General features: G+C 42.0%; 1 pseudogene; it reads left to right on the top strand.

The window, feature by feature from the left end:
• The first annotated feature begins 5,267 nt into the window (after positions 1–5,267).
• LOC145435543 (uncharacterized) lies at positions 5,268–6,418 on the top strand (annotated as a pseudogene).
• Positions 6,419–15,959: the final 9,541 nt, after the last annotated feature.

The raw sequence follows: 15,959 nt of genomic DNA, 5'->3' as shown, positions 1-15,959 counted from the left end.
TTATATCGCAATCTCGTGGTGTATTGATTTGATTAAATATTCATTGACTGGCTTCTCTGGAAACCTCAACCTTGTGCCGTTAATAATAATCGGATGGATTAGACGGGGGCAGAGCGGTCCGTAACTACCGCACCCCATATGTATGTAATGTATGGTTGCCATATTTTTATGAAGCAAATTCCGGATATTTTGGCGCCCCCTAGCGGATTTTAAAACGAGGTGTAACAAATTGACCGTCAATATGACGTCACACTAGCAAAGCATTGACAATCGACTGTATACATTACATTATACAGGAATGGAGTGGAACATAGGTCATGAATTGGGCCATTTGTAGTGTGAGCACTAGAGATTGCTACTTACTAGGGCAGGGGTGGGCAAACTACGGCCCGCGGGCCTCATGCGACCCTCAACACCGCTCTGTGCGGACCGCAAGAGTCTAAAGAAACTTATTAAAAATATTGAAAAAATGCGTACAAAAAATCGAATTAATGGAGGGACTTCATCGAACTTTTTCTTGGTATATCACCATGATAATTCTAAGGCAGTGGTTGTCAAACGGAGGGGCGCGCCCTCCTTGGAGGCGTGAAAGCATCTGAACGGGGGCGCGCGCGCGAAGCTGAGCTAAACTGGGATATTTTTCGCGCTCCGCGCGATTTACATACAATTCATAATTATTGCTCTGGTTTCAGTCTGAATTTCATATTTAAAAATCTCACAAACAGTCGTAACCTTTCATGCCTTCAAACTATCCGTTAGGTTTGCTTGCATCCTGGTTACGTTTTGTGATATGACGAGATAATGGGGGGTGGGGATCTTCCACCATCATAAGGGCGGCGTGTCTTAAAAAGTTTGAGAACCACTTGCTCGGAGGTAACTACTTCTCATATTACTTTTTTTATGTTCAATTTCTGACGCGAAAGCCCGATCACAAGGCCCCGCAGTTTAAAAGGTTTCAACTGCTAAACATCACATAAAACCTAATCGAGATTGACGCAATTCGGACGTAATTTCAATTTCAATATTGTTCCAAGAATCGGGACCGACTTTCATCTCCATAGTTTTGACAAATTGGTTATTGATGTCGACCAGCCTATTAAATCTCGCCACTGTTTCTAACGCGTGTACGATATCATTAAAGCAATGTTTGGTTTGTTTTAAATTAACATATATATTATCTTCATGTCATCACTAATCAAATACCAACATTGCGTTTTGATTTATAATCGCAATTTTATATGGTGCGGCCCGCGAATGGATTCAGACGTTGAATGCGGCCCGGGAGCTCAAAAGTTTGCCCACCCCTGTGCTAGGGTCTGCAATAGATTCCTACACGGGCCGGATGAAATCATCTGGTGGGCAGTGTCTGGCCTGTCAGGATTGTGTTTGACAGCCCTGCTATACTGTTAGGTCGGTGGGGCTTCTGTTTGTGTGTTTTAATCAGGTCCGCAACAAACATTTTTTCTACCCCCTTCCGCCCCAAAAAGCACTGATCTTGAGCCCACCATAGGGTAGTCGATGTAACTTGTTGGGCACTTACTATATGCATTTGGCAGTTGAATTTTGAGTATGATTTCTGTCAATAATATTGATTCTTCCATATATTAGGCTACTATAAAATGCACCAGTAGTTTGCACGTCCAGTGATTTCCACCGTTTTATGGTCGTGACCTCATTTTCTACTTGAAAATGTTCCGTGGCAAAGCTCAAAACATGATAAGCTGATCACTAAAAAATTTCATCTGGCCCAAACTTACTCACGGTCTAGACAGCTGATTACGTCCAACGTCAACGCGATCCCCACATAAAAGCGAACGACCCCAAGATTTGGAATCTCTGTCTGTGACTGAAGCATCCAATCGGCCTTAACCAACTCTAGGAATATACCGTTAGCTTATAATTGCGATTACAATCAGACTTATTTCTGTAAATGATGGGTATTTAAATTTATTTTGATTGCATTTTTGGGGAGGGTGGTGCCTGGTGCCCCTACTAATATCATTATACGTTGCATTACCTCGCGCGCGGCGCGAAGAACAATTTTGAATAGCATAAATCTGCTTGAAAACACTATTGTGTATGTTGATTTACGAAAAACTTTTGAGCCTGCGTCAAGCCTTCAAAATTCCGGACATTTAGGCATATTTTGGGAATTCCTCCCGGACGCAGATTTTTCAGTGAAATTCCGGACATGTCCGGGAAATTCCGGACGTATGGCAACCCTAATTTAATGGGCACAATTTACTGCAATGTTCTCAAACTTTTTTAACTCCGACCCAAATGCGAGTTTTATTGGCATCTCGCTACCCAAGCATCGCGCATCGTAATAATGCATTTTAATGTTAGCGTGCTACGTTTTCACAGTCATATATGAAACAGAAAAAATGCAGACAACCAGTTATACGATGCGACAACCAGTTTACGCAACGCAGTTCTAAGAAACTTTAAATTAGGGAACACTCGGGATAATCCGGTTCCGACCATTTCAACGATCGGGCATATCGGACATATAGAAGGTTTAGGCAAATGAGCGACGATCAATTTGGGTCTACGTTTTATCCCCACCGATTTTATGGCACCGCACTTTGCCCATACTCTAGTTGGGCGAAACTTCATGTGTTCAATGTCCTTCAACGAAAGGGTCGGCCCGAAATACCTATGTCATATGTCATATGTACCTATGACCCTAAGAGGAAAGTTTTCGCTATTGTTAACACAAAATGAGTTACAGCCCAAAACACTAAATTTTTGAAGCGGGTAAATGGCGGGAGTAACTAAGTTACATGTAGGCCAAGTGTGATTTACACAAGAACAGCTAAATGAATCAATCTCGTTATGTAAAAGCTCACTGAGGGCTGTTACTCCATCCATTTTTAGAACAGGCCCGCTGGCGATTCGTCTGGTCCTCACGGGCCACCTGGGGACCGTGAGTACCGCATTGGTGACCCCTGATCTAGAATTAATATGGTTGTGGATTATGGAAGGAGACCCTGAGTGGTCGTCGGGCCCCTTGAGTGGGGTGGAAGGACACAGTCGTGCTTCGACTGCTGCCTTAGTAGCAAATATATGTGAGGCTGTGGCATCCCAGCCCCTAGGGCTTGGTTATTCCTTGAACTATGAAGTGTACAATAGGGCTGTTCAAATATAACTTTTTTTTTCGATTCAAGCCGATCACCTCTTAAATCGTCAGGTTGCAGTAGAAAACCTTGCTCACCAAATTTCACTCGATTCCAACCAGTAAAGGCTTCCGCAGATCCAATTAAAATTTTTAATTTATTATGGAAAATTAAAAAAAAAAAATTCCAAATTTTTCTGCCAACCCCATGAAATTGTTGAGCTGTCTTCAGAGACGTTGCAAAACAAATTTCCTTGCTCACCAAATTTCACTCGATTCCAACCAGTAAAGGCCTCCGCAGATCCAATTAAAATTTTTAATTTATTATGGAAAATTAAAAAAAAAAAAATTCCAAATTTTTCTGCCAACCCCATGAAATTGTTGAGCTGTCTTCAAAGACGTTGCAAAACAAATTTGAGTCAATTCTGACCAGTAGAAGCGGAGTTATGTGAGTTTTTCGATGATATTTCTCGGATTATCCTTGATCGGTGGATAATCCGCGATTTATCAACGAAAAACTCACATAACTCCGCTTCTACTGGTCAGAATTGACTCAAATTTGTTTTGCAACGTCTTTGAAGACAGCTCAACAATTTCATGGGGTTGGCAGAAAAATTTGGAAAATTTTTTATTCAATTTTCCATAATAAATTAAAAATTTTAATTGGATCTGCGGAGGCCTTTACTGGTTGGAATCGAGTGAAATTTGGTGAGCAAGGTTTTCTACTGCAACCTGACGATTTAAGAGGTGACCGGCTTGAATCGGGAAAAAAAAGTTATTTTTGAACAGCCCTAGTGTACAAGGGTCCGTGCCAGGATTGGAACCAAGTCACAAGGCTCCGAGTCCCAAGTCAATCTCACTTTTTTAGTTTTGACTCGAGTCAAGTCGAGTCACCGCTGTAGTATACCATGGTATTTATGTGTTACGACGACTGCAATAGTTTCTTTATCGAATTAAGATTGACTTTGAGGTCATTGTAGATCTTGCAGCATAATTGAAAGAGCACTTTTGTGCCGTCAGCTGTATCAGTAGGCATACTTTGTGAAGAGTCACACCGGTACTTGAAGTCCATGCAGCAACGTAACTGCCGCACCCTAAACCCAAAATTGGGGGGGCGAGCTCGAAGGGGGCCCTAAAATATTACGTGAATTAGCATAAATAATGGAGTATTTTTTGAAAATTTTCAAAATTTTCGCGCCTCGCGCTGGCTGATGGTTTCGTGACAAACGCGAACAACGTGATGGGGGCCTGACGAGGTGCTGTTTCGTTCCTGCCAACGGGTATACGCCCGAAGATGTTTAATTATTATTGAGTGGCCCTACCTTTTCAAACACACCTCACTCAGCTCTACCGGCAAATCTTATTACGTGAGCAGAGAAAAGATAAAAATAGATAACAAATATGCAATTCCCGATCATACTGACCGACGAAATCATGAATTCTAGAAATTTTCCGCGCTTTGCGCGCTTAGGCGACAAAAGCTGATTCACTAACCAAACTCCCAATAAGTGAGGAATAGCGGTAAAGAGTGTATCGCCGTAGGGGCGTCTTTGGGGCGAAGCCCCCCAGAAGTTCGGCCTATAACCCTATGGGGGGCCAAGACTAAAGTTTTTTGGGGGGCTGACGAAGTGCTGTTACGGCCGAGTCCATGAGACAGTTGATAGTTTCAGAGCGAAAATGATTGGGATATATAACATGTGTGTGTGTGTGTCGTTACGGAAGCGTAATGGATTTTGGTTTTATGTAACCTACCTTATGCACTGCCCGAAAAACAAGTGGTCAAAGTGTGTCGAGTTGCAATCGAAATTTCTGATACCAATAGATCTCAAGACCGTATAACCTTTGACATGATTATGTAGCATGTTACAGATGTCAGATTCCATCAATGTTCCATTTTATCGAGCTTTTGAGTACAGTGCACACTAGTATAGTAATACTGTACACAATAGTATATCCTAGTTTGAGCGGAAAAATGAACAACAGGAAAAGAAAGATTCGTAATGTGACTTTGAAAGCTTGTTTGGTTTACAGTTTATTTGAAGATGCTTTCCCAGGTGTCAGCAGGTGTGTCTGTGTCATTTAGCTGCTGAATTTGTATTTCTCTGCTGTAATTTGGTGTACGTAACTTTCTTGAGCAGATCATTTCAGACGCATGACTTTATGGCAGGAAAGAGATGAGAAGTCCGAGTTTCTCTTGGCAGAAAGTCTTCTGTGTGAAAATGGGGACCCGCAACTGTGTCATAAATATTTTCGGATGTCACGAGAAAAATTCTATAAATTATTGGATTTAATAACGGAGGTTATTTTCCATGAGGATACAAATTTTAGAAAAGCAATTGTTCCCCAAAGAAGACTGATTGTTACATTGAGGTTGGATATAAGATTGTAATCCAGTATCTCAAATTTGTTATGAAATATGTTATTTGCAGGTATTTGATAACTGGTGCTACCCAACAAGACTTGTCGTTTTCTTTCCGAGTTGGTCACACCACTGTTGGGGTGATTGTTGACGAATGCTGTAAGGCTATATGGAATAAACTAATCGCGTTGAAGCCTACAACAGCAAAGGGGCAAGAAATCGTGACTCTGACAGCATTTGGCAATTCCACAATTGCATAGGTGCAATGGATGGGAAACACATAAGACTAAAGGCTCCCTCCAATTCCGGCAGTGAATTCTATAACTATAAGTGCTATTTTTTACTCGTTCTCTTGGCCGTCTGTGATGCAAATCACCGTTTTATATTGGTTGATATTGGTGACTGTGGACCTCACAGTGACGGAGGTGTGTTTAGCAACTCGCAAATGGGAAAGAGATTTGAAAATAACACTTTGGCAATTCCTCCAGCCAACTTTTTGCCTTCGAGCAACATTATCATGCCTTATTTTTAGCATGTGATGATGCCTTTCCATTACAAATTGGTATGCTTAAACCATACCCTTGACGTTTTCTTGGGAGAGCAATGAGAATTTTCAACTACAGGCCCAGAAGAGCTAGAAGGGTCGTAGAAAATGCTTTTGGGATACTAGCAGTTCGATTTCAGGTCTTCTATCGTCCAATCAGCTGTGATGTAGAGCGGGTCAAAGTTGTTGTGCAGGCTGCAGTTGTTTTGCATAATTATTTGCAATCCAGTAACAGTAGCAGAAGGGCCGACATTGGTATTCAAGGGGACGTTGTTGGATCAAATGGCAGTATCATTGATGGAAATTGGCGAGCCGAATTTCCCAGTTCTCCACGACGGCCACTTGGCCGCTTTATCATCCATGGGATCAAATAACTACAGCACGGAAGTTGGACATTATAGAAATATATTAACGAGATATTTTGAGACGGTCGGGTCAGTGATCGAGGATGCGTGGAGAGATATCGCAGCTACCCTCTCAGTTGCTCGTAAGTATATGAACTTGTACATAGTCAGCTGGGAGACCAGACATTTATAACTCTGACCTTCTATTTCAGCTGATCTTTGCCAGCGACGTTGGACAAGTCTTCGGACACAATATGGCAGAAAACACAAGAAGCGGAAGGATATTCCCAGTGGGTTGGCTGCAGCCGTTCCCGAAACTTGGATATCTTACTCTCAAATGAGTTTTCTGTACCCAGTCTTGACCCACAAGGAGTAATGGATGCCATTTTGTCATTAGTTCAGCATTCGAGTAATTTTCAAATTGTTGCTGGTTTATTTTTAGTTCAGTCGATAATTTAGTTCACAACCAGTGCTGCTGGAAGATCAGGCGGATGTGAGCATTTCGGCATCTAGCGATGGTGACATGAGTTCATATATTTTCAATACGACATGTAGACCCTCATGGTGCTTGATAGTTTCAGGGGGCTCGATCAACGTCTCCCCAGTTGCGGCTGATGTGGATTCCCAGAATCAGACTGCTCAACGACACCAAATAAAAAGAGGCCTTATTGTCATGCAGAAAAGAGCAAAGTTCAAGTAATTACAGTAGGCCTATGCCTACCTCCTGTCAAAGGTGGTAGCAATAGTCACAAGCATTACCCAACTAAACGTCAACTAAGCGTATAACCAATACTAGTTACAAAACTGAGTGGAAGATTTTGGAAGAGATATTGGAAGATGTTTGAGTGGAAGATTTGTAGCCAGAGTCATGATTCGTTATTTTGAATATTACAGAGCTAAATGAAAGAGATAAATGGGAGGTTATTTTGAATACTACAGAGCTAAATGAAGTTGTGCACCGGGATTACATTATGTAAGAAGTTGTGCACCGGGATATGAGGAGAGATTTCTGGCAGAACTGGCGTTTGAGGTAGTTGCCGCTTGTGGGCACTACCGAGTACTCATTTGGTAGCAGTGTGCATTGCGTCGCGACTTAGTACTCGCAACTCGCAACTCGCGATGTTGCGTCGCGAGATCGCGAGTTCAGTGCGCAGAGGCCTTAACGAGCCAACAATCGAGCCACCTTAAACATCGGAAGCAGTCAATAGAAGAAAAACACTGGAAGCAGTCAATAGAAGAAGGAACTGTGATATGCCTTATGGATTTTAGTGAAAATTATTCACTCCGCACACAGGATGAGGCTCAAGGCTACCACTGGACCCACAAAAATTGTCCCGTTCACCCGGTTGTGTGCCATCATAAGGATGGCGCCAAGCTAGCACATTAGAGCGTGTGTTTTCTCTCGAAAGATTCAACACACGATGTCGCGATGGTGTATGAAATCAAAAAAAATACCGTTGACTTCCTCAAAAGAAAATTACCAAAGCTGAGAAAAATTGAATATTACACCGATGGCAGCGCAGCACAATACAAAAAATTGCAAAAACTTCTTGAATTTATCCAAACACGAAGAAGACTTATGTTGCTGCTAATTGGTCGTTTTTTTGCAACCAGCCATGGCAAATCGCCATTCGACGGCATTGGTGGAACAGAACAGTACAAAGACTGACCACATTGAAAAGCCTCCGCCGACCATATCAAAACCAAATATTGAATTTGACTGCTATGTTGGCCTACTGTGTAGATAATATTCCAGCCGTACACTTTATCGAAATAACTGAACAATGCATCGAAGCATCGAGACGGAATCTTGTACAACGATTCCAGTGTGCGATGACCATCAATGGAACAATAAGTTTCCACTATTTTCAGCCTATCTCATAGACAAAAACTGTCGCTAAGAGAATAAGCTTTGAGGAAAATTCTGCTTATGTATCTGCCATTTCACAACCCTCTTCTGAATAAATACTAAGCAGTCACGATTACCTAACCGCAGTTGACATATCAATCTCACCTAACGAAACATGCATCGTTCATTTAGAACAGTGGTTCCCAACGTGGGCGATTTGTCGGTCCAGGGGGGCGAAAAGAGCCAAGGGGGCGATAGGGGGGCGAAAACGGACGAAGGGGGCGATGGCGCGTGGAAATGGCTATATTAGCGTCCATGACCGTAACTGCCTCACCCAAACCCCCAATTGGGATGGGGGGCCCGAGATCGAAGGGGGCCCACAATTTTTTTCGTGAATTGACATCAATTATAGAGTATTATTTAGAAATTTAGGCAACTCTTTCAAAACATTTTCGCTCTGCGCGTCATTTCGTGGTCACATACTTCTTGCTTGTTGGATACCCTTCCTCCAAGAAGTAATACGCATGAGGTATAGTAATGGGCATCTCGACGTCAGCCATTATCACACCATGACGCACCAAGACATATGAAGTTTCAGGCCATGTAACATGCGACTCCGAGAAGTGTGCCAGAACGAGAAAACCTTGACGGAAAAGGACTGCCCCTCTGCTGACCGACTTCGATATATATACGATATACATATATATTTAATTGTCCATAGGCACCTAGATGGCTGCCGCCAAATGTTCCTGTCCTGGCAATCAGAACCCCACAAAAAATGCCATCTCGCAGAGAAAAATTAGTTGCCAGCAGTGCAGAAATACCAATTTGAAATCGTGTGCGTCTTTTAGTTTAGTACGTATAGGCGATTTGAATATCTTTTGACATAACAGACAGGCCACGAAATGTCATTACGTAACGAAGTCATTATACCCACGGGTCCACCCGAATATGTTCATTTTTGTTCAATTATTATTTACGGGCTCTACATTTTCCAAGACACCTCACTCAGCTTTACCCGTAAATCAGAATACATGAGTAGAGAGAGGATAAAAATTGACACCAATATACATGCAATTCCCGATCATATTGACTGATTCAATCATGAATGATATAAATTTTTCGCGCTTCGCGCGAATTAGGCCGACTAATTAAACAGTCCCACAATTTGTGCTGAGAAGTAGCGGTAGAGAGGTATCGGGGGAGTTTGGTCTGAGGGCTGCAGAAGTTTGCATTATCGCCCTATGGAGGGAGGTCAATACCAACGTATGGGGGGGGGGGTGACGAAGTGCTGTTACGGGTCTTTTGGAATCAAATCGGAGAAATCACCTATTTTAGGAGTCAACTCACCAAAATTTAGCTGGAAAAGTGTAATTTCGAGGTCGAGCCGAAAAGTTGACCTTTTTTCTTAGTCAACTCGCCGGTGATTTCAGTCTGTATGCCCATTTGTCGGTTCCCAATATTTGGGGGGCGATTATCGGTGTGGAGTTTGAAAAGGGGGCGATGAGACGAAAAAGGTTGGGAACCACTGATTTAGAACGATACTCTTTTATGTTTTCCTTTATAAATGTGACAATTTGCTTTATAAAGGCCATTAATTCTGTCATCGGCAAACATCTGTTGGATAATCCGATTTGTGCGAATAATTATCGAGACGACCGATTTCGAATCGTAGGACGAGGCCGTTCACAATTCCATGTGTGCCTTGGAATCAACTTTTATCAAAATACACCAACCAAAACTCTGTCAACAAAAGGAGTTCGTGTACCACCTAAAAATAGTACATTGAACGCTCTCTCATTCGAAATTTCATGCTGGTGACGTCATATCAATACGATTGTTGATATACAATGTTCTTTCCAATTCTCTACTAGTTGCTGACGATTACCCCTGACGAGTGTCAGCCGAAAATATTCGGGTTCATTTCAATATGAATATACTATTTAATTGCATATGCTTATTGTATCATAATTACAAATCCATGCGAGTGGAGCATTGGCTATTGCTGTATAACTTGTTAATGGGGAATATCGGTAGCAAGTATAGAATCACGTTTTACACTCTGCTCAATATCAACGTGGCAATACTCGGACGGCGAATATATTGTCCGATCTGGCCTAGACCGTTAAGGCGTAAGCTCACTGTCCCTTGCAAGTCCTCATCGAAATTGTTGGCAAAGCGATGGAAGATATTGATTTTATGGGATTGTTGAATCATTTGATAACCCCAGTTGATACATTAAGCGACGTTCAAAACGTCAATAAATACTTCAGCATTGTGGCATTATGTGGCCCGAGTCGTCGCTAGGTATCGTGTACATTATTATAGGCTATCACGTCACTGAAATGTAGGGTTGGAATTAGCAATATGACGTCACACGACGTCATGTGGTTCACGTTCGCGTTCACACAGAACCTTTAAAAAAGGCTCGCGTTCACACGAACCTGAACCTTTCAGAGAATCACACTATACCTAAGAGAATCACACTATACCTATGAACTAGTTATTGGATAAGCCGTTTCGCGATAGGCGCGTTCGCTACTTTCTGCTTCAACTATAGCGACTATGTATAACATCAATTTTGCTCATAAATTGCCTGATAACATGGACTCTACTTAATAATGGCTTTGAAAATATTTATTTGCTTGGAAATCGCTTGTATATCGAAGTATCCCTCATCAAATTTGACCAATCATCTTACTTATTTGTTACTCCATAGATTCTGCCGGATCAAGAGCTTGCAGCTGGAGCTTATTAATTCATCATAGAAGAGAGCTCCGACAAAGCGCGGGCTGTATAAAATTTGTGCCAACTTCACCGCCCCGGTCACTGGTGATGCTACGGCCTACAACACTTTGGTCTGGTGCACAAGGCCGTAGCTGCTAAGCACCATAACCCCAATATACATACATACATACGGCTGCTGATCTGAATAAACCCATCGCGTATAATTGTCTGAGTCACTCAAGTCGAGCAGCCAAAATCACGTGTCGCAAATATTTCGGTGTTAAGTTGAATCTTATCGTGATCATGGAGAGTTTAGTCATAGGGTCCGTGAATGTACACGGGGAGCATACAACAGTTGACAAAAAGTTTATCACCAAAATGCGCCAAGAGGTACTTGACCGCACTGAAGGTTGGATCACGGACAAGGTCGGATCACGGACAATGAGGCATTCATAGACTTCTTGCTAGATTTAATTGCTCACGACGTCAGGGCCATTGCCGAAAAGATGGCCTTATTAAGGCAGGATGTGGGGACATCCACCGGATCCACCGGTTGAGGCCGCAGCCATAGACAAGATCCGTGGACCACTTACACGGCCGACCATACTACCGCTCGAGGAGCTCATGAAAAACCGGGCTATACTCCGTACTCCATTTGTCAATCATTAATGGGTCCCTGGCTCGGCATTATTCTGTTTGGCCGAAAGTGTCCTATGATCCGCTCCGTTGCCCAGACATCCACCAGAAGAAGATATTGGGTCAGCAGATCCCGGGTACCATGGGGTTCCATCGTTAGGAGTTTCTCCATCTGAAACTTGGGAAGAATTTTGATCTGATTGACGACGAGGATCTATCTATAATCGTGAAGGATAAAGCGATAGCCAACCACGCACGCAACTGGGACACCAATATCAAATATTGTGACTGCAATATCCCCCCCCCCCATCGGGAGAAAAGGAAGGCACTCGGATAGTTGAAAAGGTTCTTGACTTCGACCCCCAGAGATATGTGGATTTCATAGAAGGCAGGCATATATAAGCGGTCCAGAATTGCTACTAACATACAGCATGAAAGAGAGGGAGGTGAAGAAAGATGCCGCAAGGCTATTCGGGAAGCTGAACGAGGAGCTAAGAGGAGCGCAAGTGGTTGGGGAGAGGCCGCCCTGGCGCGCCACATATTCCCATTAATGGAAGAGAATGGAATGGTTAAGTCAGAGCGAAATACCATGCTCCACAACATAAGAATGACGTCGCTAAGCAATATCACAACATAAGAATGACATCGCTAAGCCAGATCAAGCCTGAGGCTAATGAAAATTTGTGACATCAGCGTCATAGTACTGTCTCCAAATGAAGGGCGAGGCGACCGCGATGACTGCTGACATTCTCAACCAGCTATTTGGTGTTGAACGATTCTTAAACTGGCTTCCTGAATTCTTGCTTTCACACTCCCTTATGGTAGTCGATCCATTTGCTCCATCTTCAAACGACAATACGTTGAAGGAATTCGACAATATTTTGCACAACATATCTGTCATACTCTGGAGCGCTAAACTCGACAGCGTTATAGAGACTCATTTCAATGTCCTTCATGAACATCGTCTCACAATATGCAATTGCGACAGTGTTGATAGATTCGATGAATGATATGCCAGATACAGAGAAAGATACCTTGTTTGGTCCTAAAGATAGCAAATTAAGGTCCTAAGGAAAGCAGATTACAAACAAGAGGAATCTCCTCCATTTCACAGGAGATACAGGAAAATGAAGGAAAAATTGTGATTGATTTTTCGTTGATTCCAATCAAAGTGATGAAAGTAATCCATATTATTCCGGAAAATTTGCAGATAAGATTATGTATATTGTACTGGGGCGTGTCGCCTCAACTTCACATTTGATGCTCGGAGATTTGGGAAGGCATGAGAAAAATAAGGCTGGCATATGTGAAATTTACCAAAGCACCACTGATCGATGAAAGAGACCTTGCGTGCATTCGAAGACGTACAGAAGAAACCTAAATTTTACGAGTAACCAATGAAGGGATCTAAGGAGCGGCGCTACGTGATCACGCTTCCAGGACCGAGTTACCAAACGAGCAGCGATGTTTTGGAGATTCTGTAGCTTGTAGATGCAAATTTGGTCTGCCCCGTAAAGCAGAGCATTTGCATACATCCTCAAATAGCCTACGTAATTCCTGATTCGACTGATCTTATGGATATATACATGAAACAGATCTTTGACGTTCAGTCGATTATGATTTTTCATTTGAGAGCATGTCGTCGAAGTGAACAATACTTAGGTTACGTACACAGGTCTTGGCCTCGATGGTGTCTGGTCTGAATCTGATGGTGTCTGGTCTGAATCTGATGGTGTCTGGTCTGAATCTGATGGTGAATTGATGGTGTCGATGGGGGGTCTGGTTGGACTCTGCATTTACCTTGAGACGATTTCGTGTCATCCAGAGCTCAATATCGATAACACATCGCTGTAACTTGCATGACACGCTCTCCCAATCATTGCTAGTGCAACTATGGACGATATTTTAATATAATATTTTATTTATTCGTCATCATAAATCCCAGTTTTCGCAGATATAATTAAAGTACAAATGTTAAATGAGCGCCATGGTAGATGCTTCAGATGTACTCCACAAGAATTGTCTCAAAGATTATGTTAACAGTCCAGGGTACTACAGAAGCTGTTAACAGTCCAGGGTACTACAGAAGCACTTTCATGAAGTGCCCCGGTAATTGCCACTATAAAAAGGGGCATTGGCATTGCCGTTTGTGTCGAGTGGTGGTTAAATACGACTCACATCAGATAAATCATTATCTAAAGGGCCCATCGTCGCAGAACAATTGTATTTGAAGATTATGACTGTCTACCATGTAAAATTGATCATGATGGCCTCGGCAGGGATCTGAAAAGACATCAATCATCACCACTGCCCATTAGGGTTGTTGAAAAAAAACTTTTTTTTCAAAATCTCACTCGCCTAATGACTAAATCGTCAGGTTGTCCAAGAAAACGATGCACACCAAATTTGACTCAATTCCAACCAGTAACATCCGTGCAATCTTGAATCGAAATTTTTAAATTATTATCAAAAATAAAAAAATAATAATTCTCAGATTTTTCTGTCAACCCCATGAAATTGTTGAGCTGTCTTCAAAGACGATGCAAAGGAAATTTGAGCCAATTCCGACTTGTAGAAGCGAAGTTATTCGAGTTTTTCGTTGATAATTCTCGGATTATCCTTGATCTGGGGATTATCAACGAAAAACTCAAATAGTTCCGCTTCTACTGGTCGGAATTGACTCAAATTTCCTTTGCATCGTCTTTGAAGACAGCTCAACAATTTCATGGGGTTGACAGAAAAATTTGAGAATTTTTATTTTTTTATTTTTAATAATAATTTAAAAATTTCAATTCAAGATTGCACGGCCGTTACTGGTTGGAATTGAGTCATATTTGGTCACTAGGCGAGTGAGATTTGGAAAAAAAAGTTTTTTTTGAACAACCCTACTGCCCATAGGCAGCCGAACAATATGCTATAACTACTTCGAAATACATTTAACCAACCAACATTCAAAAGCAGCTGCTGAGTCCGGCGAGTTCATTACGAGCCAAATTCACTCGAATCCAAGGTCATGAATGGCGTTGTTGGCAGAATCTCGTATCGTCACGACTGAAAAGTTCAAGAAAAGAAATGAAAATTTGAAAGAATGTTCGATATGTTTCAAAACAATGAATAGTCGCTATATATTGCACAGCACTGCCGACCGAGTTCACAGTGTGGAAACAGAGAACATTGCAAATAATGTGGATGAAATGCGGGGAATATACCTTGTTCGAATGAGTGCTTACGAAGGAATTCCCTATCCTGTTCACGTTCGAAAAAATGTTGCACATTGCGGACTTTCCACCGCAGAAGAGTGCGACAACGGTGATTGTATAAATTATATGCGGCTTGTATTATATGCGGGTTGTCCGACGACGGAATGTAAGCACTTGAAAATTTCTTCAAGTAATCCCGCATATCTCCCTTATATTTACTTTCAAGACAACGAATTATTGAAACTGTCGCACACGGGTCCGTATAGGAGGCTTACGCAGAAAAAAGTAAATAATTGTCGGAAATTACATAAAAAAGCGAACGACGAATCTGCCCAACTTCTGCATGCCATACATCACTGCCGATATATAATGTTTTCCATATTTTCTGGTGAAACACACTATTTTTGTCGTGTTAGGAGAGTAGTGGTATCTGCAGATATGGAACTCAGTCGCATGTCATGTAGCTGTTGCAATGCACAAGTATATTGTGTTCACAGATGTGTTTGAGTTTGGTATTTGGCGGGAAAAGATATGTTCGACAAATTTGTAACAATACAGGATAGCGAAGGGAAAGACACCGAACAATACGAACGGCGTCATGATATTAATAAAAAAGGGAAATCTATATGCCCACCACAGGATGTTGTACTCATCGAATGTGCGAATACATGAAGGCAAATAAACGAATTCCGTTACATTTTTCACCGAAATTACGTAGTACGAACGACTGTTTAAATGCACTGTGTCCATCCGAAACCACATGTCACGAGTGTACATTACAATCTCTCCCTTGGGACCTCGGCTGATGACAAGTGAAGCGAAGATTCATGGTTTTAATGAACTTACCGAAAATTTAAAAGCGTATTATCGCCAGTGTACACAATGCAATATGTGGTTGGCATCCACAATTTCGATGATAATTTGCTTAACATTGAGAGAGGCAGTGAAAGAGTTTCTCCCAGTCGGAAGCTTGTCAAAAGTGCTCTCGGCGCACCTTGAGCGAAAAGTAGAGTCGAAACGCGTATTTGCATTTCGAAGCTACTTCTGATCATAAATACTCCTTCAGTCGTGATTTAAGTGGTAAAATCAACCGACGATTTTGATCCTGGATCTCTGCAAAAAAATAAACTTTCGATGGTCAGCCTCGCATCTAAGTTCGTCTAATCTTGATCAAGAGATCGATGA

This window comes from Botryllus schlosseri, chromosome 3 (genome assembly GCF_051294905.1).
Source record: "Botryllus schlosseri isolate E-star chromosome 3, Bs_hap1, whole genome shotgun sequence".
NCBI lineage: Eukaryota > Metazoa > Chordata > Ascidiacea > Stolidobranchia > Styelidae > Botryllus > Botryllus schlosseri.
Note: the sequence above shows the minus strand (reverse complement) of the source record. Positions and strands in the feature narration are given on the sequence as shown.